The sequence below is a fragment of the Mustelus asterias genome, chromosome 1 (assembly GCF_964213995.1).
Source record: "Mustelus asterias chromosome 1, sMusAst1.hap1.1, whole genome shotgun sequence".
Classification (NCBI taxonomy): Eukaryota; Metazoa; Chordata; class Chondrichthyes; order Carcharhiniformes; family Triakidae; genus Mustelus; species Mustelus asterias.
The window spans coordinates 38,701,697-38,725,647 of record NC_135801.1 but is presented as its reverse complement, the minus strand read 5'-3'; positions in this window follow the sequence as shown (position 1 = coordinate 38,725,647).

Below are 23,951 nucleotides of genomic sequence, written 5' to 3'. Positions count from 1 at the left end.
GCCTGGGCTTCATCTCATACTACGCCCAGTGGGTCCCTAATTACGCGGATAAGGCCCGTCCGCTTACCAAATCCACCCTTTTTCCCCTGTCGGGAGAGGCCCGCTCGGCCTTCAACCACATCAAAGCGGACTTCGCGAAGGCCACGATGCACGCTGTGGACGAGTCAATCCCCTTTCAGGTGGAGAGTGATGCGTCTGACTTCGCCCTGGCCGCCACCCTTAACCAGGTGGGCAGACCCGTAGCCTTCTTCTCACGAACCCTTCAGGGCTCAGAAATTCGACACTCCTCTGTCGAGAAGAAGGCTCAGGCCATCGTCGAAGCAGTGCGACATTGGCGCCACTACCTAGCTGGCCAACGGTTCACCTTGCTCACGGACCAACGTTTAGTAGCTTTCATGTTCAACAACGTGCAGAGGGGCAAGATTAAGAATGATAAGATACTGAGGTGGAGGATTGAGCTCTCTACCTACAATTATGATATCTTATGTTGGCCCGGGAAGCTCAATGAGCCCCCGGACGCTCTGTCTCGCGGAACATGTGCTAGCGTGCAGGTGAACTAACTACAGACTCTCCACAATGACCTCTGTCACCCGGGGGTCACCAGGCTCTACCATTTTATTAAGGCCCGTAACCTGCCCTATTCTGTTGAGGACGTCCGGTCTATAACCAGACACTGCCCGGTCTGCGCAGAGTGTAAGCCGCACTTCTATCGGCCGGACAGGGCACACCTCATAAAAGCCACCCGCCCCTTTGAATGCCTCAGCGTCGATTTCAAAGGGCCCTTTCCTTCTTCTGACCGCAACATCTATTTCCTCAACGTGATAGATGAGCGCTCCCGATTCCCCTTTGCCATTCCCTGCTCGGACATGACCTCAATCACGGTCGTCAAGGCCCTGCACGGCCTCGTCACCCTGTTCGGTTACCCTAACTACATCCACAGCGACCGGTGTAAGTTTTAGGGCAAATCCTCCGTGATTAAAAAAACCCAGAGATAAGGAAAATGGCCGACTGGTTGTCAGGCCACATGAATATGCAAGAGGCTGGGATAACGAGAAGGTCGAGACAGGGATAATCTAATCAACAGGAAACAAAGGAGAAACCATGACCAGCAGACAAGAAGTAAATGGCCCAGCAGCGAGACAATGGAAAAACAGATCATTCCATCCACAGACAACATCAATGACTCATCTCGCTGATGGGATTCCAATCAGGATGACTCAGAGAACATTTAAGAGACATTAAAATGTCAATTAAGGGCGGTCCCGACAGTTCCGGCCTTTTGTCCCAGTCAATCGAAACTATCAATGATCAGAAACTGTTTGGTGTGAGAAAATCACTGCTTCAGGTTTTAAAAAGGGACAAGCAAGCTTTGGTCTCTTTTTTTTCTCTTCGGACCAGCATGGCAGCACTCTCCACTCTCTTCTCCTGTTTCCTGCCTCTCGGTCGTCTCTAGCACGCAGCCCGAAGCCCACTGAGCAATTTAAACTAGGATTGTGAGTATCCCCTGGTAATTCGCGAAGTTCCCGAGATCATCATAGTGGATGAGGCTTTGGGGAAAGTGAGGGGGGGGCTTTTGCATGCACCTTTCATAGTTTAAGACATGGTAAACTTGTGTAAAGTAAGCATTCCGGTGTGTCCGTTTTAGTATTCCTTCCATAGCTATAGTCTTATAGAGCATAAGGCATGGTGTGTTGTTTTCCTGGTGTTTGGTGATTGACCTTGATGTTTTTATATATATATATATCTTTGACTTCCGTTGGAGTCCGTTTTGATCTTTTCAATTTCTCACCAATGATCTCTGACTAAGTCACCATATAAATATTCCTTACCATAATTCCGGAGTCTAGAACTGAGGGTACCCTGGGCGCTTCGAAACCGCCCACTCAGGAAAGGCTGCCAGGTAGTGAATAGGCAGCAGTTTCCTTTTCTCTCTCTTGGGAGCGCTACTCTAGTGAAGTAGACGCAAGGTGGCCATTGTTCCATCGGCGAGAGAGAGAATCACTCGGGCATTGGTGGGGTTTGGGTAACGGAGAACCAAACCTAAAATAAGCCCAGTGGAGTTAAAAAGAGGGATCCCGATACACCGGGGATCCTCATTCATGAGTGATGAGCTGCGTCAGTACCTGCTCTCTAAGGGCATAGCCTCGAGTAGGACTACCAGCTATAACCCCAGGGGTAACAGGCAGGTAGAGAGGGAGAATGCGACAGTCTGGAAGGCCGTTTTACTAGCGCTACGGTCTAAAGGCCTTCCAGTCTCCCGCTGGCAAGAAGTCCTCCCCGATGCACTGCATTCAATTCAGTCCCTCCTGTGTACGGCCACCAATGCCATCCCCCATGAGCGGATGTTTGCTTTCCCGAGGAAGTCCTCCTTGGGAATCGCACTACCGTCGTGGCTGGCATACCCAGGCCCCGTTCTCCTCCGGAGGCATGTATGACCCCATAAGTCAGACCCCCTGGTTGAAAAGGTCCAGCTCCTCCACGCCAACCCCCAATATGCCTATGTGGCAAACCACGATGGGCGGGAGGACACGGTTTCTATCCGGGACCTGGCGCCTGCGGGTGCCCCGGAGCCCACTATGACCCCCCACCCCACATCCCGAGACCCCTCTGTTGTTCAGGTAGCACCAGGTCCGCTTACATCTTTGCCCCTTGTACGCAGCTCGCCTGAGCCCCCGGAGTCACCACGCAGGACCTGACTAGAAGGGACGACGGCGGACTTGAGCGGTTCCACCCTGCCATCGGAAGCAACACCTCAACTGGTACTGCGGCGGTCACAACGACTGGTCAAGCTGCCCGACAGGCTGAACCTGTGAAGGGACGATGCCTTACCTCAGTTTCGTGACTCTTGTGTATATATATATCTTCAAACCTCTGTACATATTGTTCCACCCACCCCCGCCGGACTCTTTTTTTAAAGGAGGGGTGAATGTGGTGAACCACTGTAACTACATGTGTATGCCTGGACACACCCAAGCTGCACCTGGCCCGAGACTCCTCCCTTTCCACCTGAGACTCCTCCCTTTCCACCAGAGTGAGGTATAAAGGTGATGGTTCCTCCTCCTCGCCTCAGTCTAGGCCAGGTCAGCTACAAGGGTGTGCTCCTATTCTTTGTGAATAAAAGCCTGTTAATTTCACTCACTCGCTGGAGTCCTCGTATCGTAATTGATAGTGCATCACTCTCTCTGTGCTCCTGCTCTCTCTCTCTCTCTCTCTGTGCTCCTGCTCTCTCTCTCTCTCTCTCAGTGGTCCTGCTCTCTCTCTCTCTGTGCTCCTGCTCTCTCTCTCTCTCTCTGTGCTCTCTCTCTCTCTCTCTCTCGGTGCTCCCTCTCTCTCTCTCTGTGCTCCTGCTCTCTCTCTCTGTGCTCCTGCTCTCTCTCTCTCTCTGTGCTCCTGCTCTCTCTCTCCGTGCTCCTGCTCTCTCTCTCTCTTTCTGTGCTCCTGCTCTTTCTCTCTCTCTCTGTGATGCACATCAATTTGGACACGAGGCTCGAAGCTTCAGTAAAAGAAGGCTTTTATTAACTAACAATGAAGCTATCAGAACTTTAGTACACTATCCCAGACTGAAGGGGTCCCGGCCATAGCAGGGACTCTTATACCTCTCCCAGGAGGCGGAGCCCGACTGGGATGTGCCACAACAGTAACAAACACAGGTGTAACAACCCCACCCTAACCCAACAGCAACAGTAGTACAATCCAACAGTAACATATATACATCCTTGTAGTACTGGCCAGCCCTGGCTCAGTACTATCCAATGGGAACCAATGATGGTTCACCACACTCTGTGCTCCTGCTCTCTCTCTCTCTCTCTGTGCTCCTGCTCTCTCTCTCTCTCTGTGCTCTCTCTCTCTCTCTCTGTGATGCGCTATCAATTAGGCAAAAGACTACTTGTGTGCCAATACAACTGTAGGCTTTTATTCATTACAGAACTAGGAGCATATCCTAACAGGTAACCGACCCGAACTGAACAAGGGGGAGGAAACAGCCACCTTTATACTAGGTGACAAGGGGAGGAGCCGGCAGGGGATGTGTCCAGGCATGACAAACACAACAATGGTGGTCCAGGCAGGACAAAGGCACAACTGAAGTCCACCACATTCACCCCTCCTTTAAAAAAAACACAGGGTGAAGCGGAAACAATATCACAAGTGCAGACGATCTGGTGGCTTGATCCGCCGTTGCGATCGTCGTAGGGCAGGTTGCAGAGTCGTCCGAGCAGGGAGCGGAGTCAGCCCAGGCTCCGTACAGTGAGCGTCGAGAGGAGGCACCAGGCGGTGTGAGGCGGACCCATCCATCATCCCGTCCAGTAGTCGGGTACTGCGTGGCGACGGCACCGGCGACTCAAGCGAGCTGTACATAGGGGTGAGAGGAGTGAGCTGTGGCCCTGGTGGTGTATGGAGAACAGAGGGAACTGGGGCCGGGGGGTGGAGGGCCGCAGTGAGCTCTGGGCGCACAGTATGGGAGACTGGGACTGAAGGGGGGGAGGGGCGTAGCGGCCTCTGGGCGCACAACACAAGGGACTGGGACAGTGGGGCGGAGGGACGTGGTGGCCTCAGGGGCACCCGCGGGTGCCAAGTCACGGACAGAGACTGTGTCCTCCCGTCCATCAGGGTACGCCACATAAGCGTATTGAGGATTAGCATGTAGCAATTGGACCCTCTCGACCAAGGGGTCTGCCTTATGCATCCGGACATGCTTCCGAAGCTGCACGGGCCCCGGGGACATCAGCCAAGCTGGGAGCGAGGTACCCGAGGACTTTCTGGGGAAAGTGAACATCCGCTCGTGAGGGGTCGTATTGGTCATTGTGCACAAGAGTGACCTAATTGAATGTAGTGCATCCAGGAGGACGTCTTGCCAACGGCTGACTGGAAGGCCCCTAGACTGTAGCGCTAATAGAACGGCCTTTCAGACGGTTGCGTTCTCCTGCTCTACTTGACCATTACCCCTGGGGTTATAGCTAGTGGTGCGGCTGGAGGCAATGCCTTTGGCGAGCAGGTACTGCCTCAGCTCGTCGCTCATGAATGAGGACCCACGGTTGCTATGAACGTAGGATGGAAAGCCGAACAGGGTGAAGAGCGTGTTCAGGGTCAGAATCACCGTAGCCGCGGTCATGTCCGGGCAGGGGAAGGCAAAAGGGAAACGTGAATATTCATCGATGACATTCAGAAAATAAATATTGCGGTTAGAGGAAGGGAGGGGGCCTTTAAAATCAATGCTGAGGCACTCAAATGCGCGAGTGGCCTTTATAAGGTGCGCCCCCCCCTGGCCGGTAGAACTGCGGCCTGCACTCTGCGCAGACCCTGCATTGCCTGGTAACCGACCGGACTTCCTCGAGGGAATAGGGCAGGTTACAGGCTTTGACAAAGTGGAAAGATCTGGTGACACCCGGGTGACAGAGATCATTATGGAGGGACTGTAGCTGGTCCAGTTGGGCGCTGGCACATGTTCCACGGGACAGGGCGTCTGGGGGCTCATTGAGCTTCCCGGGCCGGTACATGATGTCATATCTGTAGGTGGAGAGCTCAATCCTCCACCGCAAGATCTTATCATTTTTGATCTTGCCCCTCTGCCTGGTGTTAAACAGGAAGGCAACTGACCGCTGGTCCGTAAGTTAAGTGAACCGTTGGCCCGCAAGGTAACGGTGCCAGTGCCGGACGGCTTCCACGGTGGCCTGGGCCTCCTTCTCAACCGAGGAGTGTCAAATCTCAGGGCCTTGTAGGGTCCGGGAAAAAAAGGCCACCGGACGGCCCCTTTGGTTAAGGGTGGCGGCTAGAGCAAAGTCAGACGCATCACTTTCCACTTGGAATGGAATGGATTCATCCACAGCGTGCATCGCGGCCTTCGCGATGTCCGCTTTGATGTCGTCGAAGGCCCGACGGGCCTCCTCCGCCAGGGGAAAAGAGGTCGATTTGAGAAGCAGACGGGCTTTATCAGCGTAACGGGGAACCCACTGGGCATAATAGGAGAAGAAGTCCAGGCATCTCCTCAGTTCTTTGAGAGTAGTAGGGAGGGGAAGCTGCATAAGGGGACGCATACGGGCTGGGTCGGGACCAAGGACACCATTTTCCACCACGTACCCAAGGATAGCGAGGCGGCGTGTCCGAAAAACACACTTCGCCTCATTATATGTCAAATTCAGGAGAGTGGCCGTACGGAGGAATTTTTGTAAGTTGGCATCATGATCCTGCAGGTCATGGCCGCAGATGGTGACATTATCCAGATACGGGAAAGTGGCCCGTAGCCCGTGCTGGTCCACCATTTGACCAATGGCCCGCTGGAAAACTGAGACCCCATTGGGAACACCAAAAGGGACTCGGAGGAACTGGTAGAGGCGACCATCCGCCTCAAAGGCAGTATATGGGCGATCCTCCGAGCGGATAGGGAGCTGGTGGTAAGCCGATTTTAAATCAATCGTGGAGACAACCCTATAGTGCACGATGCGGTTGACCAAGTCAGAGATGCGGGGAAGAGGGTACGCATCTAGTTGGGTACACCTGTTTATGGTCTGGTTATAGTCGATCACCATGCGGTGTTTCTCCCCCGATTTAACTACGACCACCTGCGCCCTCCAGGGGCTGGTGCTGGCCTGGGTAATCCCTTCCCGGAGCAAACGTTGTACTTCGGACCGAATGAAGGCCCGGTCTGCCGCACTATAGCGCCTACGTTTGGTGGCTATAGGCCTGCAATCCGGGGTGAGATTATCGAATAAAGGCGGCGGGGGGGGGGGCAATCTTGAGGGTTGAGAGACTGCAGGTGGTGCGCGAGGGGCGCTTAAGTAACGGTGCATTGCAGACAGAGAGCGGGGGATAAGGGCCATCATACTGCAGGGTGACACTCCTATGATGGGTGAGGAAATCTAACCCCAGCAGTACAGCTGCACAGAGTCGCGGCAGCACGAGGAGCCAAAAACGTTCGTAGACTGTGCCCTGTACCGTCAGCGTCACCATGCAGCACCCGAGGACCTCCACTGAGTGAGAATCCGAAGCCATGGAGATTGTCCGTCTCCAGGGCCGCATGGGAAGGGCATATCGACGTACTGTGCGAGGGTGTATAAAACTCTCTGTGCTCCCGCAATCGAACAAACAGTTTTCTACATCATTGACTTGGAGAGTTGGTGAGGCTGAGATTGGTCCAGACGAATTGATGCAACCGTCGAACCTGGTGAGTATTCATATTCGTCCGCGTCTGATGACGTCGCGGATGAAGTTTCCCGCTCAGCGCGCCTTGATGACAGCACCCAAGATGGCGATTTCCGCACAGCCACTGACTGCATCAAAGATGGCGACTCCCGCGCAGCCACTGACTGCATCAACGATGGCGACTCCCGCGCAGCCACTGACTGCATCAAAGATGGCGACTCCCACGCAGCCACTGACTGCATCAAAGATGGCGACTCCCACGCAGCCACTGACTGCATCAAAGATGGCGACTCCCGCGCAGCCACTGACTGCATCAAAGATGGCGACTCCCGCGCAGCCACTGACTGCATCAAAGATGGCGATTTCCGCGCAGCCACTGACTGCATCAAAGATGGCGACTCCCGCGCAGCCACTGACTGCATCAAAGATGGCGACTCCCGCGCAGCCACTGACTGCATCAAAGATGGCGACTCCCGCGCAGCCACTGACTGCATCAAAGATGGCGACTCCCGCGCAGCCACTGACTGCATCAAAGATGGCGACTCCCGCGCAGCCACTGACTGCATCAAAGATGGCGATTTCCGCGCAGCCACTGACTGCATCAAAGATGGCGGCACCCACGGTACACACGCGGCGCCACGAGACTTCGCGATCGACTTCGCCTGGCAGACTTTGACGAAATGGCCTTGCTTACCGCATCCGGAGCAGATCGCATCCTTCGCTGGGCAGCGACGCCGAGGGTGCTTGGCTAGGCCGCAGAAGTAGCATTTGGGCCCCACTGGAACAGCCACCGCGGTGGAACCATCGATGGAACGGGGTGCATTGTAGGCCCCAAGATTACGGGAGGCCGCTTCTAGGGATTCAGCCATCGTGGCTGTTTTCTGGAGATCCAGGCCACCCTGTTCAAGCAGGCGCTGCCGAGTGTAATTAGACTTAATACCTGCGACATAGGCGTCCCGGATCAGGTCCTCCGTGACAGCCTTACAGTCGCAAGCTCGAGCTAGAACCTGCAGGGCGCGCAGAAATTGGGCGCACGATTCTCCTGGCTGCTGCCTGCGAGTAGCCAAGAGATGTCTGGCGTAAACTACGTTAGGGCTCTTTCGAAACTGCCCTTTTAAGAGTTCTATAGCGTCCACGTATGTAGTAGCATCCCGGAATATACAGTAGACTGCATCGCTTACCTGGGCGCGGAGCACGCGGAGCTTATCGCCGTCGGAGTCGATGACCGCAGAGGCGCTGATGAAAGCTTCAAAACAGCCCAGCCAATGGTCAAAACTATCAGAAGCTCCGACCTCTTGAGGGTCCAAGGTTAATCTGTCAGGCTTCAAAAGCTGCTCCATATCAGTCAAAGGTAATGAATAAAATTGAAGCGCTATCAATTAGGCAAAAGACTACTTGTGTGCCAATACAACTGTAGGCTTTTATTCATGACAGAACTAGGAGCATATCCTAACAGGTAACCGACCCGAACTGAACAAGGGGGAGGAAACAGCCACCTTTATACTAGGTGACAAGGGGAGGAGCCGGCAGGGGATGTGTCCAGGCATGACAAACACAACAACGGTGGTCCAGACAGGACAAAGGCGCAACTGTAGTCCCCCACACCCCTGCTCTCTCTCTCTCTCTCTGTGCTCCTGCTCTCTCTCTCTCTCTGTGCTCCTGCTCTCTCTCTCTCTGTGCTCCTGCTCTCTCTCTCTCTCTCTGTGCTCCTGTTCTCTCTCTCTCTCTGTGTGCTCCTGCTCTCTCTCTCTCTGTGCTCTTGCTCTCTCCCTCTCTCTCTCTGCGCTCCTGTTCTCTCTCTCTCTCTCTGTGCTCCTGCTCTCTCTCTCTCTGTGCTCCTGCTCTCTCTCTCTCTCTCTGTGCTCCGGTTCTCTCTCTCTCTTTGTGCTCTTGCTCTCTCTCTGTGTGCCCCTGCTCCCTCTCTCTCCCTGTGCTCTTGCTCTCTCTCTCTCTGTTCTCCTGTTCTCTCTCTCTCTCTCTCTCTGTGCTCCTGCTCTCTCTCTGTCTCTGTGCTCCTGCTCTTTCTGTCACTCTCTGTCCTCCTGTTCTCTCTGTCTCTGTGCTCTTGCTCTCTCCCTGTACCCCTGCTCTCTCTCTGTACCCCTGCTCTCTCTCTCTCTGTGCGCTTTTCTCTCTCTCTCTCTCTCTCTCTGTGCTCCTGCTCTTTCTCTCTGTGCTCCTGCTCTTTCTGTGCTCCTGCTCTCTCTCTCTCTCTCTGTGCTCTCTTTCTCTCTGTGCTCTCTCTCATTCTGTGCTCTCTCTCCCTCTGTGCTCTCTCTCTCTCTTGCTGTGCTCCTGCTCCCTATCTCTGTGCTCCCACTCTCTATCTCTGTGCTCCCGCTCTCTCTACAAGCTGATCTTGGTGTGCTTCTCCACTGCTCCTGCTCTCCCCCCACCTTTGCCACTAGTTTCTCTGTTTCCTGCCCTGCCTGGACTCCTGTTGTCTCCAGGATCCTTCCAAGGAAAGACAGATTCTGCAGTGATAAATCGACACATCCAGTTTTTAAATATCTCAAATTAACTACCTGTTTTTTTCAAGAATATTTCTGATTTTATATGATGTATATTGTATATTATTCTAATATAGATAGGGCGGGTTTGTGATTATTAGTAAAATAGCAACAGCAGCTGGCCATTCAGCCCCTCGTGCCTGCTCCACGATTCAACTGGATAATGGCTAAACCTCTATCCCACTGAGGTTTCCCCACACTATCCCCATATTCCTTGCTATTACTAATATCCAGAAGTCTATCGACTTCTGTCAGAGTATCTCTGACAGAATATCTTATCCCAGCCCTCTCCCCTGCCCTATCCCCATAACCCCACACATTTCCGATGGCCAATCCATCTAACCTGCACACCTTTGGACTGTGACTGAATAGTGGGAGGTTGAGCTCTACTGGAAGGCTCTCTACTGGGAAGCTGGATTATACAGCCTCAGTCTTCCATCGGCTGACTCTGTGAAAGAATTGGACTTTGATTCTGGACTCTGGACTCTCGTGGAACGATAGTTCTTATTTGATCTGTTGTCTTTGTCCTGTACCTCTTTCCATTCTCCATCCTGCCTTTATCGTTTGATAGAAAAGGAGGCCATGTTGCGAATAAACTAACCCTTTTAGTTCATCCTGTGTGGAGTTTGCCATGGAGTAATTAGTAGAGAATTGGATCACACCAAAACTGAGGGCTTGGGAATGTAAATTGCCACATATAAAGTGGGAAATCAAATGTCAGAAGTGGACAGGTGGTGCAAGGAGAAATCTGGACTGTTTAAATGAATAAGTTTCATTAACCTGTGGTCGGCTAGGTATTCCAGACGTAGAACCAAGCCTGAACATCCCTAGGGAGCCCACTTCCAGTGTCTATTAAACTGGCATTGTTAGATTACTGACATTCAGATTGCTCGGGTTGTGAAGAATGCAGCTGGACATTGTTATTCACTCTAGCCTACTGAATACAGCTCATCAATGGGCAGATAGAACCCCGCCAGAATTGGGCAACTCTTGGGAAATTCCAGAGTGTCAGCAATGAGGCATGGATCATGCTGTTTTCTCCATGTATATCCATCCTCACCTGTATTCAATACAAAAACTGCTGGAATTATTGTCTCAACAGATCTAATGATGCTCTTTTCTAAAAAGGCTGAATGGAACAGCCTGAGCAACAACCAGCAGGCTCACCTCAATCTAATCATTGAAAAATAACACCACGTCATCTTGTATCTGACTAAACCTATACTAATTTAGTTAAACTTCACTCTGCGGCTGTCTACACAGCAGAGTTTGCTGACTTGTTTATCACTAACCTGTTGTCAATTCTGCTGTGAATTTTTGTTTAGATATCCTTTGATGGCCACAGTAATTAAGTTGCTCTGCTCCTTATAAACGTCAGGATATAAAACTGATGATTCAGCCCTCTCTTTCTCCCAAGTCCTTCTTCTTGATACCTAACCAAGTCAAGGAGTTTAGGAAACACTTGCTGACACCTCCGAGGATTACAGTGCTCGGGACTTATTTTGGCAGCATCATTACAGCACAAATAAAGATCCACCTGTAGGAAGCAAGTCTGATGAACAAGGAGCTTAGAGATGGTTCAAACACCTGCTGCATTCAAATGATTCAACAAAAATCCTCTTCAATATTATCTTTTCTGCACCCAGGGTAGTTTCACAGAAACTTTTATCTCGCTCTCTCCCCACCTAGTCTGCATTCAGGATACCTTGACAACGAGAGAGATCGGATTGCACATTTATTAAAGCTCACTCTGTATGTGGGATAAGTTACCTCACTTATCTCAACCACATGATACATGATTCATCCGGGAGATAGAGTGAGGTTGAGGTTGTAATGGGTGCATAGGTGGATTCATTGTACTCGTAGTTCACAGAGTTTAGCAAGCAGTGACAAACCTTCCGCGTGCGACTCCAGTTTTTCCTCCCTTTATTGCTTTTACAGGGAAGCTAACTTCAATTGAAAAGGTTCCTGGGGATATCACGACGGAAGTAATAAGGGCACAAAGCATGACGTTTATAGCAAATACACAGTTACAAATAGAAATGGGGGAGGAAATAAAATGAGGGAACACCATCAAGGAAACATAACCCATCAATAAAAGAAATAGGAAGTCACAAATAAAAATACAACAAGAAATCCTTTGAAAATAGGAATGCGATAGAAAAAGGTAATATTAGCTGAATAGAATAAATTATTGTTTAAACTGCTTGAACAGAAACCGAAAGAAGCAATAAATAGAAAGCTATTGGGAGAAAGAACTGAATATGGAAGAATGGAAAAGAAAGATCCTCGCGTAGGAAAGAAGCACATTTAAAATGAAGGAGCAGGAATGGAAACAATACCGGAGGGAATGTCTTCTTTGTTTTCCACATATGGACAACATTGAGATGATGACATTAATTCCTCTCCCTAGTGCTTCTGAGTAGTTGTTAATGAGCTTCATTCTTGGAAGACTGTGGTCCTTGTGATAATGGTGTTCTCAGAAGAATGTTGGTGGGGAATTCCATAATATTCATCCAGCAATAATTAATATCGGATGGAACCTTACCATCTCACCGCTGGTGAGCTTAGAAGCGGGAAGGACCCGTAGTAGGTGGAATAGTGTCGTATCTGAGCCACAACATCTGCCCGGATTACATTCTGGGTGGGAAGGCCCATAGTTAGCTTCCTGCCCCGTCACCAATTGAGGCCCTTTATGTGGTCAATTAAAGCTCATCTAAGGGCCTCATCCTGCTGCGGCTGGGATTAACCTAGCTACAGGTGGACCAGCTGCCATGCACCGTGTATGACAGCTACAACCATGTGGACATCTTATCCAGCCCTGGGGTCAGGGGTGTCCCTTGAGCAAAAGCACTGGGCATGAACCTGCTTTACATTCATTTGTATATGTTTAAATGTTATTCATGTTCCCCTCAGCATGTTCACAAAAATGCGAACCTGTTGTGGGGATCTCGCTGAGGGTGTAAAAGTAAGTGTAACCCCGGGGGAGAGGGACTTGACCGGGTAGTGCCCTGGCAATGCCTCCGGTGCAGCCCTCTGGCACAGGTTGGCAATGCCAAGTTGACACCATGCCCGAGCCAACCTGACAATACCACCTGGCAGTGCCAACTTGGCAGTGTCAACATGTGCCAAGGGGCGAGCCCCAGTGAGAGCCTCATGGGAGGGGGGAATTCGTTTAGATGAGGTGATGGCCCATAGTGGCTGAAGGAAATGGGGATGCCAGCAGTTACTGTTGGGGAGAGGGGAGGATGGTGACTGCCAGTTCACACTGTGGGGAGGGGGCTGATGGTCGGGCGTGCGTGAGTGGTTGAAGGGGCTGACTCCATTCGGGGGTGGGGAGGGGAGGGGAATCTCTGAGACCTCCTGGAGGGTGGTTGTACAGGTTATGATCGGGACGCCATTTAAAAAGGGCGCCCGACCTCTGTGCATTGTAAGTTTCAGGGCAATCCTCCATATTTTAAAAGGACTCAGGAGAAACCTGACAGTTTAAAAGTGGCCAACTCTGGCTGCTGGCTGATAAAACCTCCCAGAAGGCTCGGCAGGACAAACATGACCTGTCTGCGGACTGTGCTAAGTAAAAGGTGTGAGCCCCCTGAATATGCAAGTGGCCAGGTGCAGCAGAAAGGCAGACACACCAGTGATCTAATCATCAGGAGGACAAAGGGAGATGGAGGCCAGCAGATGAACACATCCACAGAAGACAAGAAGATCCATCCCACTAATGGGATACCGTTCAGGAAGCTCCGGAGGACGAAGAAGACATTAAGATAACGACCCACGGGGGTCAAGGCAGTTCCAGCCTTTTGTGTTTGGACTTGACTAAATTAAACTGAGACTGCCGGTGATCGAAAGCCCTTCGTCCTTGAAAAATCACCTACGGGGGCAGGGAAGTTGTTTGTTAAATCAAGCTGAAGTTAAGACAAGCAGGAGAGAGTCAAACAAGCAGGACCAAGCTCTCTCCCAGGCAGACAAGCAAGAGAAGCAGACAAGCAAGAGAAGCAGACAAGCAAGAGAAGCAGGCAAGCAAGAAGGAGCCCTCTTGCAGAATCGCAAGCTGAGAAGCAGACAGGCAGGACCGAGCTCTCTTGCAGAGGTGAAGACCAACAGCAGCCCAGTTCCGACCCTGCACTAAGACATTCGAGCCGACCACAGAGGAACCCCTTTTAGAATTGTGAGTATCCCAGCCAACCTTGTGAAGCTCCCGAGGATAGGATAGAGGTTGAGGCAAGGGGAGGAGTGGTGTATTGTAATTTTAAACTTCAGATTTTGAACTGTGTAAAGTAAGATAGTATAAAGTATAAGTTTTATTCATGTGTGGTGTGGTATTGGAGAGGTTGATTCTATTGTTAAATAAATCACTGTAAGTTTTGAAACTCGTTTGGAGTCCGTCTTGCCTTTGTTCTCTCATCAACGCACTCTGGCGCGGTCACAGTTTCAATATCCCTTACCATAAATCCGGAGTCGATAACCGAGGGTGATCTGAGCGATTCGAACCCGCTCACTCAGGGAGACTGCTGGTCAGAAGATAAAGAACAGAGTCTCTCTGCTCTCTCTCTCTTGGAGACCTACTCGAGTGGAGTGGGTGCAGGGTGACCGTTGTCCCACCGACAAGGGAGAGAATCACTCAGGCCTTGGTGGCGGTTTTGGGATGGCTGTGTGATATAAGTATCAGGTTACCGGTCAGGTATAAACAGTGAGCCTGGTTCAGCGCTCTCTCCTGCGGAGTTGCCCCAGTGCAGTATTCCCCGGCCTTTGAAATTTCAAGGCCTGTAAGAGAGAGACACTCACAGCTATCGGCAGACCCCCAAATACCCGCCTGTAAGTGGAGTAAAGAGAAAGATCCCGCTACAATGGCGACCGCGACAGGACCCCGGTGGTCTGGGATATGTGACTTGCCAGAGGGGGTGAGAGAAAGAAGCAAGATGGAGGAGGGAATCTCCTCTTATCTATTTAAAAAAATCAACCTTACCAAAAAATGGGTGATAGCGCTCACAACAACAGAGCTGCCCGCAGCTGCTGCCGTGGAGTGGAAGAGAGCAAGGATTATGATAAGGGACAGGCAAAGGCAGTTTGGCTGGCATGCTTATCCCAGCAGGTAGCCAAAATGGAGAGACGTATTGCCATTCTGGAAGAGCAATTTGGAGAAGCAAGGACCAGCACAGGGGAAGGCGCTAGAGCAGAGGAACAGCTATATGAAGAGCTTTGTGAGGCCAGGCAGTGTATCCTGCAGGCAAATGAGTCACACAGAAACACCCAGGAGTTTCTCCAATGCCAGATTGTAGAGGCAAAGGAGAGGGAGTGGAATGCCCAGGAACTCCTGGCTCAGAGTACACTGAGGTACAGGGAGCTGGAGGGAAGGTTCAGGGACATTCAGGCAGCATACAGGGTAGCCTGTGATGAGCGGGGGGGGGGGGGACAGTGATCATGGGCCGTGTCAGGAAAGGATAGGAGAGCTGGAGGAGACTCTGTCCAAAGTTAGGGGACGGGCGTAGCTGGTAGGACCAGAAGGGTCCCCTGGGGGCAGAGGGCTTCCCACAGCAGACGATTCCCCAGGGGCTAAGGGGAATAGACCGCCTCCAGAAGTGCCGGTAATGTGTCCGGGTCGGCAGGTGGGGTTCGGGCTGTCCAGGGAGGGACGGGCCCAAGGGGAGTCGGGAGAACACCCCCAGTTAACGGCGTCTCCGTCGTGTGTAGCACACCACGAGGCGGTGGGGCTACCAATCATGGTGGGAGAGCCGGAGGCCGTAGTGTTAGAGGGGCAGCAGCCCCAGGTGGGGCAGATGTGACCGGTAAGGCAGCGCAAGTATGGTCCCCCAGTGGGACAGGCAGATAGGGGACCGATAGAGAGCGATATAATAATTCCCCATGGGGCACACGCGCTCAGGGGGATGGTGACCCACATTCCAAGGTTGACCAGGGCGGGAGACCCGTCATTACATTTTATGGAGGTGCAGCAGGCAGCTGACATAAACGACTGTGATGAGGTGGAAAGGGTAAAACTATTACTGATGAACCTAGACTCATATCTATGTAAGGCAGTGACCTCCAGGGAAGGGGGAAGACCTGCAACATGGGTAGCGGCACAGACAGCAGTTCTGGAGGCCATGGGGTTCAACCAGGGTAGTCCCTTCACGAGGGTGTGGGAGACAAAGCAGCAAGTCGCAGAGTCTCCGGACATGTTCGCAGACAGGCTGTGGACGGTGTATGAGGGAGCGTGTGGAACTCCTTTAGACAGGCAGAATTTGGATGAGAGAACAGCCCACTTGCTGAAAACACTGGTAGCAAACTGTCTCCCGCGAGTTAGGGCAAAGGCCGAGCGTTGGTTCGACCCAATGGACCCGAACCTTAACGAGGCGGAGGTAATTAGAAAACTCACCCTTGCATACCGCAATGGGGAGAAGGGTGAGGAGAAGCCCTCTAAGGCAAGGTGCACGAAATTGCACCGGCACCCCCTCAAGAGGAGGGAGTGGAAGCAGGAAGGCAGTCGGATTTCAGACAAGAGACCGGTGTGCTACGGGTGTGGGAAGCCCGGGCACTACAGGAGGGAGTGTAGAAACCCGAATAGGTCAGTGGGGGAAAGGGCCCCGGTAGCATCCAACCCAGCCCCGGTGGTAGGTGTACCTGGACAGGGGACTATAGATGTTAACGATCTGCTGGCATATTTACAATCCAAAGCAGCAGAACCTGGACAGGTGGCCATGGCAACCGGCCAGAGAGCACCCGTGTCCGTACCCCAAGCACCCCTATGACAACCATCGAAGCAGCCCACCTTTTTATGCCCACTAGAGTATGGCCCATGCGGGAGACCCTGGGTCAGGATGGGGGTCCAGGATGTAGTCGGGAGTTACAGGTGCTTCCAGTACTATTGTCCACACGGACAACCCTCGAACATCCCCCCTATCCAGCGGGGCTCCCTACAGTCTTGTCAGGTTACGGGGAACGAGAAGGCTGGTTTTTTCTCGATTCCTTTGTCCATCAGGTTAGGGACACTCCAGGCGCAGTGGAAATGCGTCCTGATGAGCTGGGAACAAGAGGGTAAAGGGATTTTAGGCGCCGATTTTATAGTGGCACACCAGGTCCTGGTGGATCTGTCACACTGTTTGTGGGGCATAACAGGGGAGGGGGCTGGGAAGGAGGTCATGGTGATAGAGGAAGCACACGAGAAGGGGGCCCTGTGTCTGGTAAAGCCCAAGGAGGGGTATGATTCAGAGGCCCTAGTAAGAAGTACCCCGGAGGAATATCAAGGTACGTAAAAGGAAATCTAGCCGCCTTCACGACCCATAAGCATGATTGTGGGAGGGTCACCGGAACAGAGGTAAGGATAGACGGGGATCCCATGTCCCGACCCCAAAAACAGTATAACTTCCCCTGGGAAGCGGAGGCTGATTTAGAAACCGCCCTAAGTTCGCTGGCCAGGCAAGGCATTTTGAGGCCAATCGCCACCCACGTGAACTCGCCACTCTGGCCAGTAAGGAAGCCAGATAATTCATGGAGGGCGACTGTGGATTATAGGGTCCTCAATAAAAACATTCCGGCTTGCGCCCCAACGGTGGCAGCCGTAGCAGACCTGTTAGGAGAGATCCCAGCGTCAGCATCTGTATTTACAACGCTGGACATTTCTAATGGCTTCTGGTCCATCCCAGTCAGGCAGGAGGACCAATATAAGTTTGCGTTTATGTTTAAGGGGCAGCAGTATCCATGGAGCTGCCTTCCACAAGGGTTCCACAACAGCCCCAACATTTTCCACCAATGCATGGCGGAATGTCTGAAAGGATTTAGTGAGCCTCACAGACTCATCCAGTATGTGGATGACATTTTACTGTTTACGGACAGTAGTGAGGAACATGGCCCCCTGGTCGACAAGCTGTTGGAGTTGCTCTGTAGGAGCGGGTTGAAAGTGATGCGCTATCAATAAGGCAAAAGACTACCGGTGTGCCAATACAAGTGCAGGCTTTTATTCACAACAGAATCAGGAGCAGATCCCAACAAATAACCGACCTGGACTGAACAAGGGGGAGGAGACAGCCACCTTTATGCTAGGTGCCGAGGGGAGGAACCAAACTGGAAGGGGATGTGTCCAGGTATGACAAGCACACACAACAGTGGTCCATATAGGACAAAGGCACAACTGAGGTCCACCACATTCACCCCTTCCTTTAAAAAAACAACACGGGGGTGAAGCGGAAACAATATCACAAGTCCAGACGAACCGGTGGCTTGATCCGCCGTCGCGATCGTCGTAGTGCAGGTCGCAGAGTCGTCCGAGCAGGGAGCGATGTCGGCCCAGGCTCCGTACAGTGAGCGTCGAGAGAAGGCGCCAGATGGTGTGAAGCGGACCGATCCATCGTCCCGTCCAGTCGTCGGGTACTGCGTGGCGACGGCTCCGGCAACTCAAGCGAGCTGTACATAGGGGTGAGAGGAGTGAGCTGTGGCCCTGGTGGCGTATGGCGAACAGTGGGAACCGGAGCTGGGGGGCCGCAACAGGCTCAGGGCGCACTACATTGGGGACAGGGACTGAGGGAGGAAGAGGCGTAGCAGTCTCCGAATGGACAGCACCAGGGACCGTGGGGCGGTAGGACGTGGTGACCTCAGGGGCACCCGCGGGTGCCAAGTCACGGACAGAAACCGTGTCCTCCCGCCCATCAGGGTACGCTACATAAGCGTATTGAGGATTAGCGTGGAGCAATTGGACCTCCTCAACCAAGGGATCTGCCTTATGGGTCCGGACATGCTTCCGAAGCAGAACGGGCTCCGAGGACATCAGCCAATCCGGGAGCGAAGTACCCGAGGAGGACTTCCTGGGAAACGAAAACATCCGCTCGTGAGGGGTCGTATTGGTCGCTGTGCACAAGAGTAACCTAATGGAATGCAATGCGTCCAGAGGGACGTCTTGCCAACGGCTGACTGGAAGGCCCCTCGACCGTAACGCTAATAGAACGGCCTTCCAGACGGTTGGGTTCTCCCGCTCTACTTGACCATTGCCCCTGGGGTTATAGCTAGTTTTGCGGCTGGAGGCAACGTCTTTGGCGAGCAGGTGCTGCCTCAGCTCGTCACTCATGAAAGAGGACCCACGGTCGCTATGAATATAGGCTGGGAAGCCGAACAGGGTGAAGAGCGTGTTCAGGGTCCGAATCACTGTAGCCTTGGTCATGTCCGAGCAGGGGAAGGCAAAAGGGAAACGTGAGTATTCATCAATGATATTCAGGAAATAAACATTGCGGTTAGAGGAGGGGAGGGGGCCTTTAAAATCAATGCTAAGGCGCTCGAACGTGCGAGTGGCCTTTACAAGGTGCGCCCTACCTGGCCTGTAGAACTGCGGCTTGCACTCAGCGCAGACCCTGCATTGCCTGGTAATCGTCCGGACTTCCACGAGGGAGTAGGGTAGGTTACGGGACTTGACAAAGTGGAAAACTCTGGTGACACCCGGATGACAGAGGTCGTTATGGAGGGACTGTAGCTGGTCTAGTTGGGCGCTGGCACATGATCCACGGGACAGGGCATCTGGGGGCTCATTGAGCTTCCCGGGCCGGTACATGATGTCATATCTGTAGGTGGAGAGCTCAATCCTCCACTGCAAGATTTTGTCATTCTTAATCTTGCCCTTTTGCCTGGTGTTAAACAGGGAGGCAACTGACCGCTGGTCCGTAATTAAGGTGAATCGTTGGCCCGCAAGATAATGGCGCCAGTGCCGGACGGCTTCCATGATGGCCTGGGCCTCCTTCTCGACCGAGGAGTGTCGAATCTCAGGGCCTTGTAAGGTCCGGGAAAAGAAGGCCACTGGACGGCCCCTCTGGTTAAGGGTGGCGGCTAGGGCAAAGTCAGACGCATCACTTTCCACTTGGAATGGGATGGATTCATCCACAGCATGCATCGCGGCCTTCGCGATGTCCGCTTTGATGTCGTCGAAGGCCCGACGGGCCTCCTCCGCCAGGGGAAAAGAGGTCGATTTTAGAAGCGGACGGGCTTTATCCGCGTAATGGAGAACCCACTGGGCATAGTAGGAGAAGAAGCCCAGGCATCGCCTCGGTGCTTTGAGGGTGGTAGGGAGGGGAAGCTGCATAAGGGGACACATACGGGCTGGGTCGGGGCCAAGGACACCATTTTCTATCACGTACCCAAGGATGGCGAGGCGGCGTGTCCGGAAAACACACTTCGCCTCATTATATGTGAGGTTCAGGAGGGTGGCCGTACGAAGGAATTTTTGTAGATTGGCATCATGATCCTGCAGGTCATGGCCGCAGATGGTGACGTTATCCAGATATGGGAAAGTGGCCTGTAGCCCGTGCTGGTCCACCATTTGATCCATGGCCCGCTGGAAGACTGAGACCCCATTGGTGACACCAAAGGGGACTCGGAGGAACTGGTAGAGGCGACCGTCCGCCTCAAAGGCAGTATATGGGCGATCCTCCGAGGGGATAGGGAGCTGGTGGTAAGCCGATTTTAAATCGAAGGTAGAGAAAACCCTATAGTGCGCGATGCGGTTGACTATGTCCGCGATGCGGGGAAGAGGGGACACATCTAGTTGGATATACCTGTTTATGGTCTGGCTGTAGTCAATCACCACGCGGTGTTTCTCCCCTGATTTAACTACAACCACTTGCGCCCTCCAGGGGCTGGTGCTGGCCTGGATAATCCCTTCCCGGAGCAAACGTTGTACTTCGGACCAAATGAAGGCCCGGTCATCCACACTATAGCGCCTACTTTTGGTGGCTATAGGCCTACAATCCGGGGTGAGGTTATCAAATAAGGGGGTGGGCGGTGATTTTGAGGGTCGAGAGACTGCAGGTGGTGCGCGAGGGGCGCTGCAGTGACGGCGCCTTGCAGACAGAGAGCGGGGGATAAGGGCCATCATACTGCAGGGTGACGCTCCTATGATGGCTGAGGAAATCTGACCCCAGCAGTACAGCTGCGCAGAGTCGCGGCAGCACGAGGAGCCGAGAACGCTCGTAGACTGTGCCCTGTACCGTCAGCGTCACCAAACAGCACCCGAGGACCTCCACCAAGTGGGAATTCGAGGCCATGGAGATGGTCTGGCTCCAGGGTCGCACGGGAAGGGCATATTGACGCACTGTGCGAGGGTGTATAAAACTTTCTGTGCTCCCGCAGTCGAACAGGCAGTTTTCTGCATGACCATTTACCTTGATCTCCATTATTGACTTGGAGACTTGGTGAGGCTGCGACTGGTCCAGGCAAATCGATGCCACCGTCGAATCCAAGAAGAATCCGTCTTCGTCCCCGTCTGATGACGTCACGGATAAAGCTTCCTGCTCAGCACGTCTTGATGCCAGTCTCAAAGATGGTGATTCCCACGCTTCCGGTGACCGCATCAAAGATGGCGATTCCCACGCCTCCGGTGACCACATCAAAGATGGCGATTCGCGCGCAGCCACCGCCTGCATTAAAGATGGCTGCGCCCACGGAACACACGTGGCGCCACGAGGCTTCGGAAGCGGCTTTGCCCGGCAGACTTTAGCGAAGTGGCCTAGCTTACCGCATCCGGAGCAAATCGTGTCCTTCGCCGGGCAGCGACGCTGAGGGTGCTTGGGTAGGCCGCAAAAGTAACATTTGGGCTCCGCCGGAACAGCCGTCGCGGTGGAGCCGTCGGTAGAACGGGATGCAGGGTAAGACCCAAGATTGTGAGAGGTCGCTTCTAACGTTTCAGCCATCGTGGCTGTACTTCGGAGATCTAGGTCATCTTGTTCCAGCAGACAGTGCCGGATGTATGTGGACTCAATGCCCGCAACATAGGCATCTCGGATCAGGTCCTCCGTGTTCTGAGCTGCTGAAACAGCCTTACAGTCGCAAGCTCGAGCTAGAACCCGCAGGGCGCGCAGAAATTGGGCGCACGGTTCTCCTGGCTGCTGCCTGCGAGTAGCCAAGAGATGTCTGGCGGAGACCACGTTAGGGCTCTTTCGAAACTGCCCTTTTAAGAGTTCTATAGCGTCCACGTATGTAGTAGCATCCCGGAATATACAGTAGACTGCATCGCTTACCTGGGCGCGGAGCACGCGGAGCTTATCGCCGTCGGAGTCGATGACCGCAGGGGCGCTGATGAAAGCTTCAAAACAGTCCAGCCAATGGTCAAAACTATCAGAAGCTCCGACCTCTTGAGGGTCCAAGGTTAATCTGTCAGGCTTCAAAAGCTGCTCCATATCGGTCAAAGGTAATGAATAAAATTGAAGCGCTATCAATTAGGCAAAAGACTACTTGTGTGCCAATACAACTGTAGGCTTTTATTCATGACAGAACTAGGAGCATATCATAACAGGTAACCGACCCGAACTGAACAAGGGGGAGGAAACAGCCACCTTTATACTAGGTAACAAGGGGAGGAGCCGGCAGGGGATGTGTCCAGGCATGACAAACACAACAACGGTGGTCCAGACAGGACAAAGGCGCAACTGTAGTCCCCCACACCCCTGCTCTCTCTCTCTCTCTCTGTGCTCCTGCTCTCTCTCTCTCTCTGTGCTCCTGCTCTCTCTCTCTCTCTGTGCTCCTGCTCTCTCTCTCTCTCTGTGCTCCTGCTCTCTCTCTCTCTCTGTGCTCCTGCTCTCTCTCTCTCTCTCTGTGCTCCTGCTCTCTCTCTCTCTCTGTGCTCCTGCTCTCTCTCTCTCTGTGCTCCTGCTCTCTCTCTCTCTCTCTGTGCTCCTGCTCTCTCTCTCTCTCTGTGCTCCTGCTCTCTCTCTCTCTGTGCTCCTGTTCTCTCTCTCTCTTTGTGCTCTTGCTCTCTCTCTCTCTCTCTGTGCTCCTGCTCTCTCTCTCTCTCTGTGCTCCTGCTCTTTCTGTCTCTCTCTCTGTACTCCTGTTCTCTCTGTCTCTGTGCTCTTGCTCTCTCCCTGTACCCTTGTTCTCTCCCCGTACCCCTGCTCTCTCTGTACCCCTGCTCTCTCTCTCTCTGTGCGCTTTTCTCTCTCTCTCTCTCTATCTCTCTCTCTGTGCTCCTGCTCTCTCTGTGCTCCCGCTCTCTCTCTGTGCTCCTGCTCTCTCTGTGCTCCCACTATCTCTCTCTGTGCTTCTGTTCTCTCTCTGTGCTCCTGCTCTCTCTGTGCTCCCGCTCTCTCTCTCTGTGCTCCTGCTCTCTCTGTGCTCCCGCTCTCTCTCTGTGCTCCTGCTCTTTCTGTGCTACCACTCTCTCTCTCTCTCTGTGCTCTCTCTCTCTCTCTGCTCTCTTTCTTTCTGTGCTCTCTCTCCCTCTGTGCTCTCTCTCCCTCTTGCTGTGTGATGCGCGTCAATTGAACACGAGGCACGAAGCTTCGGTAACAGAAGGCTTTTATTGTCTAACAATGGAACTAATAGAACGTAAGTACACCATCCCAGACTGACGAGGTCCCGCCCGAGCAGGGGGTCTTATACCTCTCCCAGGAGGCGGAGCCCGACTGGGATGTGCCACAACAGTAACAACCACAGGTGTATTAATCCCACCCTAGCCCAACAACAACATTAGAACAATCCCACAGTGGGAACCAACGATGGTTCACCACACTGTGCTCCTGCTCCCTATCTCTGTGCTCCCACTCTCTATCTCTGTGCTCCTGCTCCCCATCTCTGTGCTCCCACTCTCTATCTCTGTGCTCCCACTCTCTATCTCTGTGCTCCCACTCTCTATCTCTGTGCTCCCGCTCTCTCTACAAGCTGATCCTGGTGTGCTTCTCCACTGCTCCTGCTCTCCCCCCACCTTTGCCACTAGTTTCTCTGTTTCCTGCCCTGCCTGGACTCCTGTTGTCTCCAGGCTCCTTCCAAGGAAAGACAGATTCTGCAGTGATAAATCGACACATCCAGTTTTTAAATATCTCAAATTAACTACCTGTTTTTTTCAAGAATATTTCTGATTTTATATGATGTATATTGTATATTATTCTAATATAGATAGGGCGGGTTTGTGATTATTAGTAAAATAGCAACAGCAGCTGGCCATTCATCCCCTCGTGCCTGCTCCACGATTCAACTGGATAATGGCTAAACTTCTATCCCACTGAGGTTTCCCCACACTATCCCCATATTCCTTGCTATTACTAATATCCAGAAGTCTATCGACTTCTGTCAGAGTATCTCTGACAGAATATCTTATCCCAGCCCTCTCCCCTGCCCTATCCCCATAACCCCACACATTTCCGATGGCCAATCCATCTAACCTGCACACCTTTGGACTGTGACTGAATAGTGGAAGGTTGAGCTCTACTGGAAGGCTCTCTACTGGGAAGCTGGTTTATACAGCCTCAGTCTTCCATCGGCTGACTCTGTGAAAGAATTGAACTTTGATTCTGGACTCTGGACTCTCGTGGAACGATAGTTCTTATTTGATCT